Source organism: Micrasema longulum, unplaced genomic scaffold, assembly GCF_059751315.1.
Source record: "Micrasema longulum isolate JH-2025_06_02 unplaced genomic scaffold, ASM5975131v1 h1tg000175l, whole genome shotgun sequence".
Classification (NCBI taxonomy): Eukaryota; Metazoa; Arthropoda; class Insecta; order Trichoptera; family Brachycentridae; genus Micrasema; species Micrasema longulum.
Genome location: NW_028277380.1, coordinates 73,110 through 88,065, shown reverse-complemented (window position 1 = coordinate 88,065; position 14,956 = coordinate 73,110). Strand labels below are relative to the sequence as shown.

General features: G+C 30.8%; 1 protein-coding gene across 1 annotated transcript in view; it reads right to left on the bottom strand.

Annotated features, from left to right (window-relative positions):
* The window catches only part of LOC148283957 (ABC transporter G family member 20-like), a 98,036-nt gene that overhangs the window by 31,215 nt on the left and 51,865 nt on the right, over positions 1–14,956 (bottom strand). The gene's annotated exons all lie outside the window — the stretch shown is intronic.

Below are 14,956 nucleotides of genomic sequence, written 5' to 3'. Positions count from 1 at the left end.
ATATTTCATTTTTTTCTATTTCCTTTATTTCTTCAGGTAACTCATTGTACAGCTTCAATCCCTTGTACAATGAGTTTTGAGATTCTGTTTTTCTCTTCATTGGCAATCTTTTTTTTTTACCCCTTGTTTCATATGCATGACATTGTTGGTTAAATTTTATTATTATTTTTATTTTATTCATCCCCTTAATTATTTTATGTATAAAAATTGCTACATTATGTTTAATTTGTTGCTTTACTGGGAGCAAGCCAATTTCTTTGTGCATTCGTTCAATTTTAAAATAGATATATCTTTTGAGTATAATCCTCATGGCTTTATTTTGAAGAATTTGTATATTTTTAATTTCTCCTTCATTACATAAAAAATAATGGAAAAACAGTAATTTATGTTTCATATATAAGAATACTACTTTTTAAAATCTATTACATTTCGTAATCTTCCCATAAATTAATTTTTTTTCGAATTTTATTTTGTTACGTATTGAGTATGTTTTTTGAAATTTAAATATCTATCCAAGTAGACTCCGAGATACTTTTTTTCGTCCACATAATTTATATTCAAATTATCAATATTGATTTTGTAACCGTGGGGTATTATTTTTTTCCCAATATTTATATATTTTGTTTTTGATATATTTAATTTCAATATGATATTCTTTATATAGTTATATGTATAACTACTAAAAAAGATATATACATACACATAATACAAGGCTAGCACAACGTGAAGGCTTGTCAGTACCGAGGTTTGTAAACAAGTATGGCCAAAAAACACTTCATTATACAATTACTAATATTTTCAACAAGATTCCTAAGCATCTGCTTAGGAATGCTGAAAAAATGTTGACAAAACTTTTAAGAAAAAAATAAATAAACTGCTAATATGTAACAAGGCTTTAAATTGATTTTTGTTTTATGTTAACAGTCATCTACGTAAATTAAAAAAAAAAAATGTGTAAAAAATACGTACGCTTTTAGTTCTTAATAATGTTTATATTACTTTTTAGATTTATATAACTTCTCGTAACGTTTTTCTTTGTAAAGGAAAAATAACAAAACTGCAGACAAGCCGGTTTCGCGGTTTGGTGGATACCATTATTTTTCCTTTTATATTTTCTGTTCATGTTTATGTTCTAATATAAAAATAAATACAAAAAAAAAATATGATAAGAGAACACTTTCCATTCCTCAACATAGCACACCATTTTTCAGCTGTTCATTTTCCGTTCAAGGTGCTAGACGTTGGAATGAGCTACCTTTTCATTAAAAAAATGAACTTTCTCTAGCTACGTTCAAAAAACGCCTGAAACATTACTATATATTCTCAGAATCCTAAACTCTCTGCATTTTAATATAATATACATTTTTATCCCTTTTTATTCCTCGATTCCTCTTTCTCTCTCCTTCCAAACTCATTATCTGATTCCACATTATTTTATATGAATAACATATTGTACTTTTAAAAAAATGGTATAAAATTGGCGGAACCAACATACACGAAAAAATTGCTCGTTGCCGAACAAGAAAAACTGCCCAAGAGAGAGCTCTGTAATCTAGTAGTTTTGGCCTCTTTATGCTGAAAGAAGTTAATCCAGAAGAAAATAATACGCGTTTTATTTGATTGTGGAACAGAGGGAAATAAATTCTCCACAGACTTGGATTAAATTAAACGGACATCAACTCGTCGAAACAATTTTAAAACGTTTTAAAACTCTTGAAATACTTTTTGGGACCCACCAGCTTTGTTTGTCTGACAGGATTTATTAATGGATCACGGATAGTAACGAGAAGCTCTATTCGGTATTCATAGAGAGGAAGAAAGGGACAAGACCACATGATGTGTTCAAAAGATCGATTAAGGTATCCGCAGCAGCACGAAGGGGAATCAACAATATTAAAAACAAATAATTTTGCATTAAGCTTACCATGACGTGATAAAAACTAGGTAGTTCAGTGATCAGAAATAACTCTAACTAAATGATTTTAAGCGCTGATGGATTGAGGGGAAAAAAGAAAGGTTACTTTTCATGAAGGAGACGATTCCCATAGCGCTTGCTAAGCATCAAGAAGAGCATTTAAAGTCATTTTTTTTATTGAGAAATTCCTTCTTCGCCGCTTAACCTCCTCCAGATACAAAGAGACAAGCCCGTCAGAACAAAGAATGCTTCCGTCGAACGAGTACTTTTCCATACAGTTCAGTCGTAGGGGTCAAGTGGGATAAGTTTAATATTTATTTATTTGTTTATTTATTCATATTTTTTGCTTACAAACTATAATTAATAATAAAAATAATGTGACCTCACTGGGGTTTCCCGTGCCGAGGACACTTAACAATATACTTATTTTAAATTGCATTTGAGAATAAACAAAGAAAACTAACTTAAAAAAACGAAGATAATAACAAATATTTAGACATTTTTAAAAACAAGGTATTTATGTACATCTATATTACTTATATTACAAAACAAATAATGAAAATAACAAAAACCTAACATAACCTATAAACTTGTGGAGCAGTTGATTCAATATTGGTATGCGCGAATGAGACAATCCATTTTACTTCTACCTAGCTCCACCATCCATTTTTTTATAGCCTTTTTAAACATGTTCTCGTTACTAATCTTTTTAATAGATAATGGAAGTAGGTTATAGATTTTAATTGAATAATACTCAAAATCCCTCTGTCCGAAAGTGGTTTTAGTTTGTATTTGTTTAAGTTGTCTATGTGTTGAGAATCTAGTGATTATATTATTTGTATGTGATGTATTGTGGAGGCTATGAAAGATCATTGGAGTAAGAGTTGTTTTTGAATCTATAAGTGAGTATTGTTTTAGCGTATAATAGTTTTAGGATTTCTATATTCTTGACATATCTGTGTTTTTACTGATTCCCAAATCTTGATTAGGCTACTCATCGCTGATTTTGCCATTTCAATTCTTATTTTGATTTCTGCTTCACAGCCTCCTTAGTAACCCGTGCACCAAACGAATTAAAATCGTTTACCTCGCAATCTCATGAACCATCTATCACAACTTAATGAACGAAAACAAAGATATTATATAATCGGTAAGATTGTACATGGGAACATTTGACAATATTACAAAAACACGTGGGCTTGCCCAGATAAGCGTAATTTTCGATACTGAAATTATGTTAATTTTTTTACAACACCTCTGGTTTCAATATACGATCGGCACCTTACATGTACGTAGGTACATATTATTATATATAATGTTTCGTCTGATTTATCGTGAATTGGATGACATAACGAAAATCTGTTAATTCTGCAAGTGATCGAATCAGGACCGGACCAAAGAGAAATGGAGTTCTTCTGGATATAAAATTAACAACTGTTTTCTTGCGGTACTAGAATGAGAGAGTGATGGTTCACTCAAGCGAACTGCCACTCTCTGAGACCTTGGAGTTTTGTTTGAAGCTAAATTTAAGTTTCACACTCACATTGGCGTTGTCTGTGACAGTTGTGGACACACAATGTTGGGATTTGTTCTCCGAACTGCTAAGGTGTTCTTGAATGCTCGTGGTCATAGGCTTCTTTTTTTATTTTTTTTATTGTATTATTTATTTATATAAAGATCCATATTACAAAGAATAATAACGTATCTCTAACTCTATGAGGCCAAGAGCCCTGTGTTGAGTTGCGATACAACAAAATAGAAAGTGGAAGCATGCGTATTATTAAAGGATACTACAAATCTCTCAAAGGTCTCTGAGACGGTTTGGTCACGTAGAACGAATGAACGACGAAAAAATGGTAAAACAAGTATATATGGTGAAAATGAACGGCAACGTGAGACGAGGACGACCAAGGAAGACGTGACATGATCAGATAAAAACTATTTACAAAGCAATTATTGAACCACACGTTAACTACTGTAGTAGCATTTTATTTTTATCAAACAAAGAAAACATAGATAAACTAACTGTATTACAAAATAAAGCCTTTAGAATCATTTTGAAAAAAAACAGATATACGAAGGTAAAGTCGATGGTAAATGAAATAAAATTATTAACATATAAACAAAGAATATTTTACAATACAATGATATTTGTTCATAAAATTATAAACTCTAATAAAAAAACAGAATTTCGGAAAAAAAATTGATCGGAACCAGCATGAACACGATCACAATACTAGAGAAAAGAACAAAATTAGACTTCCATTTAGGAAAAAGGCAAAGTCACAAAATTCAATTTTATTTAAAGCAATTAAAAAGTATTACGAAATGGAAAAAAATATTTATGAAGAAAAAAACATATCAAAATTTAAAATAATGGTCAAGACATATGTGATAAACAATTTATAAATTAAATATATTTGCAATGTTATTATTAGAACACACATAACAATATGTATGATATGTGTGCCCTACTTTAAGATTTAAATAAAATAAAAAAAATAAACCAGAATCTTAAGTCTGGTCACGTCAAAAGCAGACAGAACCGAAGGGCATGTATGGCAAGATGTATGAATGTGGAAGAAGCTATGAATGTATCCCAGAATAGACGTGTGTGAGGGTCCATTCTATCTGCCTACCCCTACGGGGAAATGGCGTGATGGTAGTAGTAGTAGCAGTAGTACTACAAATAAAAAATATGGCATAAACATACATTTCGATAAACATCGCGAGAACACATTTAATAGTACTCTATATAAATTTATGCAATGTCTCGTAGGGGTCTCCTGCAATGGTCTCTTCCTTTAGACAAAACCCACGCTTGTACACTTCTCCTGAAAATGGACTTCGTTTTGAATAACTTAATTTGTTCATCCAGGACATTGTACACTCTTGGGGCCACAATAGAGAAATTCCTCAGAGCGAAAGTCGTATGTGTTTTCGGTATGATATAATTCAAATTACAGGAAAACCTCGTACGAGCATTTTGCTGGAATCTGCTCTTTTAGCCAAATGACCAGTAATGTGTTAATGTCTCTTTTTTGAAAAAAATGACTGATATTCGGTACTTTCATAAATTGAAGCAATGTCTCAGATGCGAAAGTTAAGGGACATCATAAATCATAACTAACTTTATAACTCATCGGTGCCAAGAGGACTTGAGTGTGGATCTCTGATCTGGGCGCTTCGCGAGTTAAAGTACTCTGTTATGCTGGAGATGGTTCAGAAGAAGTTTCTAAAGTATCTTTACTAAAGAGTACGGATGTCAGATCTCGTATTGGAAATGGTTGACTACAGTTAGTAGTGCAAGAAATTCGTATTTACTTAAGTATTTTTTTCCGATTGATCCGTGGTATTACGATAAACTTAAGGCTATAGTCGGGTAAAACGCACGCAAAATGAGGAAATCATATGATTTTGCCATTTTAAAACGAATGTTTTTTAAAAATCGTGAAATAACAAAAATAAAAAAATCATAAATTAGATAAAAACAATAATTTTTAAAGGTATTTCTATGAAAAAATATACTTAAAGTTTTATATAATTACCTTTCGACCGGTAGATTACGCCATTTCAAATTTGGACTACAATTTGGGGCTTCGATTCTCATATAAAGACTAAGTATTGAACAAAAATTTTTTGTATTTATTTGAAGATAATAAATTGAACATAAAAGTGGCCGAAACAAAATGTTATTTTTTTGTTTTTAAAAGGAAATGAAAGCATTCTGTCACGTAAATTTTTGTGACATTTTTCTTTATTTCTACGTAAAATTATGCCTTCGGTAATACTTTGAAATAAAATTAGTTATTGAAATATTTTAGTACCGGTAGGTATAAGTAATAGGTACCGGTACTGATAAGGGCAGGTATGAAGGTAATAAAACGGAAATAAGATATTGTTAGAAATTAAATATTACAACCAGAATTATCTTCTTTAAAAAAAAAAGAATACAATTCTATAAAAAAAGGTTTCAACTAAAATATTTCAAGAGATATTTTTTTTAAAGTTAACACCAAAGGCATAATTTTTATGTAAGAGTTTAATGTTTAGTTTAAAATGCCTACATTACCAGAGATCATTGTAATTTTTACAGGTATGTCTAATAATCTAATATAATTAGTAGTTTTTACAATTTGGAACATAAAAAAGGGAGTATAATCTGGCAAAATGAAGAGGACAACGGGCATATTTTTTTGTGGCGCAACTGGCCATAATCCGGACCTGTTCTTTAGTTAACCGGTTCCTTCTGATACACGGCCCCATCGTGGCCTACTTCCCTCGCCATTTCCTTTTACTTTCATTGCCGCCATCTTATGCCGAGATTATAAAAAGTGTATTATGTGTTATGTAAGTACAACTCGGCCCCAGTAAAAAAATGCGGAAACCAAATTCGCGAACAGCATGACAACCTATCACAATATTAGGTTCAGCTCAAGGCATATTTGCTTATCGGCATTTACACTAACTTTAACCTTTTAAATGTCAGATAAATACAACATATTTTGGAATGCTTTTGGGAAAGAAAAATACTGTCAATAAGGATAAATTTGCTAGAGCAGTGTTTTTTAACTTAGGCTTCGCGAACCCCCCTGTAGCTCGATCGCAAATAACTATCGACGTACTAATAAGCGACGTGATAACAATTTCTCACTATGGTTGTTTATCGCATTCGCGATCACAACGGAACAGCTGTGAACACCTAATATTAAATGTCAAAATATTAAAGTTTCGCGTATAATCCTGCTGCGCAATCACATATTTGAATTTCACCGGTGTAAATATGGAAAATATTCCAAAACTGATATTTTTATTTATTATTTATCATGCTATTTATTGCAATTAGCTGTCGGTTTGCAAGCCAAATGTCAAGAAAAGCAGTCACCATAGTGATTGTAATTTAATTTTCACATTTATGCACTAAATACTCCTTACTATTTTGCAAATGCAACATATTGTATTTTTTTACGGTAAACGCCGATTTTTCGCCAGTAAACTGTATTTATTTACGAGGAAAACAAAAAACAAACCGACACGAGCGTTGACTTAGAGATTACACACCGTTGACTTATGACTGCGATAACTTACGCATGTTCATTATTGTTCATTGTGATCGCTCAAATGCTCAGGATGTTTTTAAGTACGTCGATTGTCATTTGTATTTGAGCTACTGGGGATCGCGAAGACATGTTTGAGGGGTCGCGGTCACGAGTAAGGCAAAAGCAAAAAGTAAGGGCTTTAGGTCATACACTATAGTAAAAATGCAATAATTTTAGTGAGAGGGCTATGTCTGATAATTTTTAATAATTTATCGATTCCTGTTTTTTTTTTGAGAATCAAATTACCTAATTATTTTGTAATTAGAGTATGTTACTCTTTTTAGTTTTGATCTCCACCATTGAAGAGAACGCTAGTTCATTTATGTAGCAGTGGTAAGCGGTGACTTTTTTTATTGGTAATCTACAAAAAATCATAAGTTTGTAACTACGTACAAGTAAAATAATTAATTGCTATTTTTTCTGTGGTTTTGTGAACATTATCTCTCTGCTTCACCGTTGACAACTGAAGATTATAACCAATAATCTATCAAACCAACTTAAACTACATTTATTATTAACTTCGCGATGTAATGTAGCTATATTTTACGCCATTTTACATTATTTATATACCATAATGACGTTCAGGAGATATATTTCCAATATGATTGAAATGTCAACACTGACCAATTCCTTATAATAATGCCAAACACGACCACCTCGAGCGCCAAATGTCATATGTCAACTGTAACATATCAAAGGAAAATAGTCTAAAGGAAGTAATGTTTGATTTTTTATTTTTCAAACGGATAATCTTCAAATAATATTTGTAATCTGCAAGCTTGTTTTTGATATAAAAATATCGCAGCTGAGTAAAATATAGGCTTCACTTCATATGTAATAGCAAGGGGTCCTTTGGACCCGGTACTTTGAAAGCTCTGATATCAAATAATAAAAAAAATAGTGTACATTTTTGTATCGAGAAGTAAGTTGGAAAAATCGAATAGTTTCTTGGTTCTCTGGGAACGGGCTGGCGCTGGGCGCGCTTTAGAAATATTTATGTTTGTAGGAATCAATTATTAATATTTTGTTTTATTAAAATAAAAGGCACTTAATGCCTTTTAAATATTTATTTACAAATTAAGACGTCTGAAAATATTAAGAGTATAAAATTTATATAGTTATTAAAATACTTATTTTAAAAAATTTGGTAATTGAAATACTTTGAACCTGTAAAAAAAACGTAGAAAAAAATACATACAAATAAAGAAATTTAAACAACTTAGTTGATAAATTTCAAACGCAAGTATGTCTACTCAATTATTTTTTTTGATATTTTTTCTACAAAATGTAGAGGAAAAAAAGATAATTTCGGTACGGCTCAATCAAAATGTGTCCTCATTATTACAATAAAATCACTGTCAAAACACTCTGTTTTAATTCAGAAGCTAGTAGCTCCACGTGGACACTGGTGGATAATAGTGGTGGATCGTTGTGCGTTTGATATTTATCAACTCAATTTTAAATAACACTAAACCATAAAAAAAGCAAAATTACACTAGTTTAAATATTAATTAATTTATTAAAGCTTATTAGGCTATGCCCGTGTCAAGCCATAATAAATAACAATAAAAATACACAGTAAAATGAATAAGATAAAATCAAAAAGATATGTGAGGCAATAGAATAATAATCTAGAAAAAAAGGTCTAAGTAATAAATAATAAAATTCCAAAGAATACAATGCAAAAAAGATAATTAGAAATAATTTTTAAAATATAAATTATACAAATTAAGATTCACACATAATCGAATATACAAAATAATGGGACCATTAAAATCAGCAAAATAATAGTAAAATATAGTAGTATTAAAAAATTAACAAAATAAGAGTATCATTGAAATCAACAGAAAAAGAATGCATGTATAAAAACATAATTGAAATGATAATTGAGATATGTTTTCTAGAAACTCACTCAATACTTTAGTAAGAAATAGGAGTAATAAATAATATGCCAAATAATAGTACGTACTAAATTAAATAATATAAAAATACACAATGAAAAAACATAAACATATCAAGATATATAAAAAGCAAATAAAAGTAAAAGTATGGAAGGAAAGCAGATTTGTAAATTTTTGCTCATTGCTAATCTCGAACTTTAAAAAAATTGACAACCTCTTCCCGTATATACAATAAATATACTTTATAGAAAAAAGGATAAAAATAAATAATTTGTACCCACAAAAATAATCAAGAAAAGAGAAGAAAAAAAAACATTAATTAAGAAATTAAAACAATTTTGAACATTACCAAATTATAAAAATAAAATTAATTTATCTAGAATTACATATTAGGTACAAGCTTCACTTACCAATGAAATACAGAAGAAAGGCCGCCTTGTATGTTCTAAACTTAACATGAAATGAGTCACCAACGTCTTGGTACTTATTGCTTAGAGTATGAAGTTATTTGCATTGCACTTTAACCATATGAAGTCCAAGTATTGTTTGATTAATAAAAACAACAATTATTTTATTTTTCTCCCATAAATATAGGTACTGTAAAACATTATTATCGATAGTCAAATATAATGATAAGTTGCTCATAATCACTTATATGGACGATTCGCCCCTGATAGGTAGATAGGCGACTATGTTTTGCTTAATATATGGCCACACTGACGATTAAACGGCAAAAAAATTTAAACAAGTGAAATCAAACATGATGATTTTCATTAAGAGCATTATTGCGACCTTAAGCATTACCCAAAACACTTAATTAGGTTGAATTGATCAAACCGTATTTTTATCGGTTTTTAAAAAGTTTTATGCATCATTTGACATTTTATCATCAGTGTGGCCATTATATGAAGCAAAGTGTCGTCGTATTCAATTAATTGAAATCTCCAAATTAAGTACTCTCTAGGAGGTAGAGAAGATTCAAAATACCAGCCCAAGGAGTGAAATCTAATTCTTGTCCAACAGCCGAAGAAACTCAAAGTTCTGTTAGATCTTACTGTTCTTAAGAAAAGAAAATATTAAAAATCCTTTGATGATTTAAAAATATTTACGAATACATAAAAATAACATTTTTATATGTATTTATTTAATATGTAATATATTTTCTTTACTAACTTTGTATACTTTGTAGAAATCTGTGATTAGTTCTGAGTTGATACACTATATCTGTTTATTTACAATAAATAATACAAGTAAAATTCAATATTCCGACTCGTAGGTAGAGAAACAATGAAGTACTGTTCATCGATCAGCGTAGAACAAAGTATGGCCTTAATTCTCTAATGAACCGTCTTCGTCGTATTGTTAACTCAAGACAAGATCTGGACTTTTTTGGTTTAAGTTTACAAGGATTTAAACGAGAATTAAATAAATAGTCCAGATCTTGTCTCGATGTCCCTTATGTTTGTCAATGCTTCTTTTCTTTTTTTTAAATGTTTTAAACTCTTCTTTTATTGTAATATTTAAACCCTTTAAATTTTATACATGGGCAATGTCCGTTAATAAATAAATAAATAAATACACATAAATAAATAAAAATGTAAATAATTCAATAAATAAATAAAAAATATCCATATATTTTTTAAATATGTACATTACGTAAAGTTCATATTGAAACGCCCTGTATGCAATGTTATATAATAGTATGTGCTATTTAACCTTCTCGACCCGTTGAAGTATTTAAATACGGTAGGTGTGCTCATACATAATTGCGGAAAAGATCTCCCATTTCTTTGTGACGCGACGCGACGCGCGACGCCGCGTAGTGCTCATATTACGAGATTCGTCTTTAGAAATACCACAACAGTTACAAAGAATAGCGCTAGTGACTATTAATTATTGTTGACCGGCCTCAGTTTCGGCCAATTAAACAGGTTTCGGCCCAAAATTACCCCAAACTTCGACTCAATCGAACCCGCGGTCGAGATGTATCGAATTACGTTCGGCTGTAGGGGAGACCGAGGGGTTAAAACAGTTTTCACATTACCTAGTATATCTCAGCCTAAAATAGACCGACCTCAATGAACTTTATATTTTAACGTAGCCAATTTTATACACTACTAGCTGACCCAAAAGACGTTGTCCTGCCCGAACGTTGGCTTGCCTTGGAAAAATACTTTTTATTGATAAGTAGGTACCTAGGTACTTGTTCGTGATTAAATTCCAAAACTTAAAAATTGTTCATATTCAAATATTAAATTTAAGTAGGTACTTGTTTATGGTTGAATTCCAAAACATAAAATAAATATTTTTTCAAATATGGCATTCTTTTTCCAAACGTCAAACTCCAGACTTCTCACCAAAAGAGGGGTGTACTTATGTTGTAATACAATTTAAAAAAAAATAATTAAATTTAATACTATTGTAGTATTACCAAAAATGCAGTAAAAATAAATAAATGGGTAGAAATTTTAAAGAATTTAAGGAAAGAATCTGATTAAGATCCACAAAAAACAAATGCTGTTTGTAAACATTCAAAAACAAACTTTTTTTAGACACAAAAAAACTAAATCTTTCCATTTTTTGTCAATGTATTCTCCCCGACTGTAACCCTGGTAGATCTATGAATAAAACATTCATGCTCTTTTTTTCTTTTTTACACATTAGATTGAAGATTTTCATATCTACGAACACGCACAGAGCAAAGATCTATATTTTTCTATTTTTCAAATTGCTTCTGACAAACGTATAATATAATGAAATTAGGGCCTTTGGATTATCAAAGTGTTTACTCATTCGAATTATGAAACCTAACATGCAATGCTTTGCAGGTAATTTTATTGATATGCGATTCAAAAAAGAGTTTTGAGTCTAAAACAATCCCAAGATCTTTAATTTCGTGCTTTCAATATTGCCATTGTTTCAACTCTCCTCTGTTACAATTCTCCTCGGTCTCCCCTACTCGGGTGCATCTTATGGGTTAGGAGTTCTAAGATCTTTTGTGCTTGTATTTTTGTAATTCATTTATAGCGAATAAGCTTAAGTTTCTATAGCGTACATTGAAAAACTATTACGTATAAGTTATATGTATTTGTACACCTTTGTACGCAGTAACTTGGAGTTTGCATCGGCTGTGTAGAGCCCACAATACATAACATACATTGAAAGGATTGAAAATGTTCAACGGAAATTTTTAAAATACTTAGATTATAAAAGCAATAAAAAGCTTTGTACTGACAGCCAATCTACTAAAAAAATGGATTTTGTACCTTTGAAAATAGACGCACTTTATCTGAATTATGCTATTTATATAAATTATTTAATAATAAGGTAGACTCTTTAAACCTTCTCTCCAAAATTTATTTTTATGTCCCCTTTAAATAAAATAAATAACCACATACTTAGTGCTTCAAATATAAATCTACATAAAATATAATTATTTATGGTTCAGAAGAAATTTCTGAGGTATCTTTACTTAAGGGAGTGCGGATATTATCCGCGGTTGTACCCGTCTGACTCCATACTGGGAATGCTTGGCTACAATAGTTTGTAGAAAAGAAGAAATGCATACTTGCTTATGTATTTTTTCCGATTGATCCGTGGTATAACGATCAACATAGGTGTAACGGAGAGTATTTTTCTTTATGTTCCTAATGACTACCTTAGACATAAACAGCTGTTTTATCTTCCTGCTTGCAGAATCAACCTGCCGATGGTAATGCCAGAAGAAGAGCAATGTCTTTACTTAACCGTATCTCTTCGGATATTGACATCTTTCATATTAGTGAAAAAAGGTTCAGAGAGGATAGCATTCTTTTTCTATAATTGCTGGGTATTTTTATTTTACCATTTTTGTACATTTAAATTTTAGTATTAATTTTTCGTTTTATGTATGCATTGAACTTTTTTGTAAAGTACATAAACGTTTATAAAATAATAAATTGAAATTGAAATTATGCAGTGAAATGATTAACAAATTACAACAGGGATGGAGAATACCTTAAAAATCGAATATGAAAGTCTAGGCATTTTTACAGGGCTTATGCCCTGTCATTGGCTGGTTTAATTGGCCACTTAACACACTGTGTAACATTCACCATTCTGCCAATGTTTGAACATTCATATTTCTTCAATTCTTACATTTGTTGATTTTAGTGAAGTTAAAGAGCTGAAACCTTTATTGTTGTGAAGAGATTCATCTGACTGAACTATTTCACATACTAGGCAACGCCTGAAAACACTTAAAATGCTTCAATTGGTTCTTAGAAATGGCAAGATTTTTTTAAATATTCAGGTTCTTAAAACATTGTATAATTCCTTGGTAAGAAGTCACTTGGAATTTAGTTCCACCATGAAACCATCCAAATGAAACCACGTATTCTTTAATGATAGAGGGGGTGCAGAGTTATCTGTATCTCAGGGAGAATGGATTTTACCCGTGGCTTTTTCAGACTGACTTCTTACTAGGAATGCTGGGCTACCAATCATTGTTGGGGAAAAGGGATGTTCATTTGGGTGTTCACCCTTTTCAACTCATTGGTGGCCATAGGGTATTTTCACGTTTTTTTTTTATTTTCCAAAAAAATAGAAAAAAAAATTACAATGGTAACTGTACAGTTTTTATTTTTTTATGTCCACGCGTTAATTTTTCAGAGCGGTTTAAAAACGTATACTTTGAATTGGCGCCAAAACGAACATTCGGATGCCGTATGGGCTTGTGACGTCACGCGTTACGAATTTGACTGACCGTTCAAACAAATTCATACGAATTTGTATAGCCTACGTGTTGTTTTTGTTGTAATCGGTTGTTTTACACTGTTTTAACTAATTAACGCGCATAAAATGTCTTTAGTTATAAGATGCAAGTACTGTTTAGTTCCGATGTGCGCAAACACTACGATGAAGACGCAAAATAAAGCTTTTTTGGCCATTCCTAGTACCTAATGAAAAAATGCAGAAAAAATGGTTGAACGCATTTGAACGTTATGAAACGAGATGTTAAAAAAAACAAACCACTATTTTTTTTCCGTAGGTCTTGTTCAGTACAAAATACTATATTTTATGATGTAGATTGTAGACTATAAACATTTACTAACAGTAGGTACTGAAATTAGCACTTATAAAGCTTGACAGGTACTACAATACCAAAATAGTTTATTCTTTGAACGTTATTGTTTATATTTGTATTATATTTCTGTACTTATGTTACTTAGTTTAATTTGTAGAACTGTTGGTTTTCTATATGAATAAAAAATAAAATTACTAAAAAATTGCTGTATGAAAACCTACCTTATTTATTTGTGAAATTTATTGCATTTACAAAATGGCAACTGACCTTGAGATCCTGGACAGTCTTCACACTTGCAGGAATCTATTATTTCCTAGACTTCATCGCAAATCAACGTCACCGAGTACGATTTGGTTCTAACTTTATGTTCTGCTGGGGTGACTCGACCTTTTATCATTCAAATATCACCCGTCCGTTTTACTTGAGTGTAATCTATGGCATTGTCTCCGTAATTTACCCTAGCTGATATATTAATAAATAAATCACATTGAATAAAAAAAGGCATTAACACACTCGAGCAACAGAGATGTTTACAAGCAATGGTATTTTATGGATTATGTTGTGTCTAAGTCACGTTACTTCCCTTTTGCATTAAATGTACGCGAAACAATATATTTATATTACGTGCAAATAATACAACTATTTAAATGAATACATTCTGGAAGCAAACATTATATATTTGCTAACCTTACGGCCTTTACATTTCTATACTTGGAACTTAAAAAGTTTGTATTGGATGAGAAAAAAATACCCATCATGATTATATCTATTTTGGGCAAGTTATCGGATTTTCCTTGTAAAAAACCAATTTCAGTCATAATGCTATGGATGTTTATAAATGAAAACAAAAAAAAACAGAGGAAAAGACGAAATTTAACTATAAAAAACAAATAAAAAGCCACAAGCCGCCCGCGTCGGGGTATCTCAGTATAGGATTTGAGTGAACGTAGGATATATAAGTCACGCGTGACGTCAT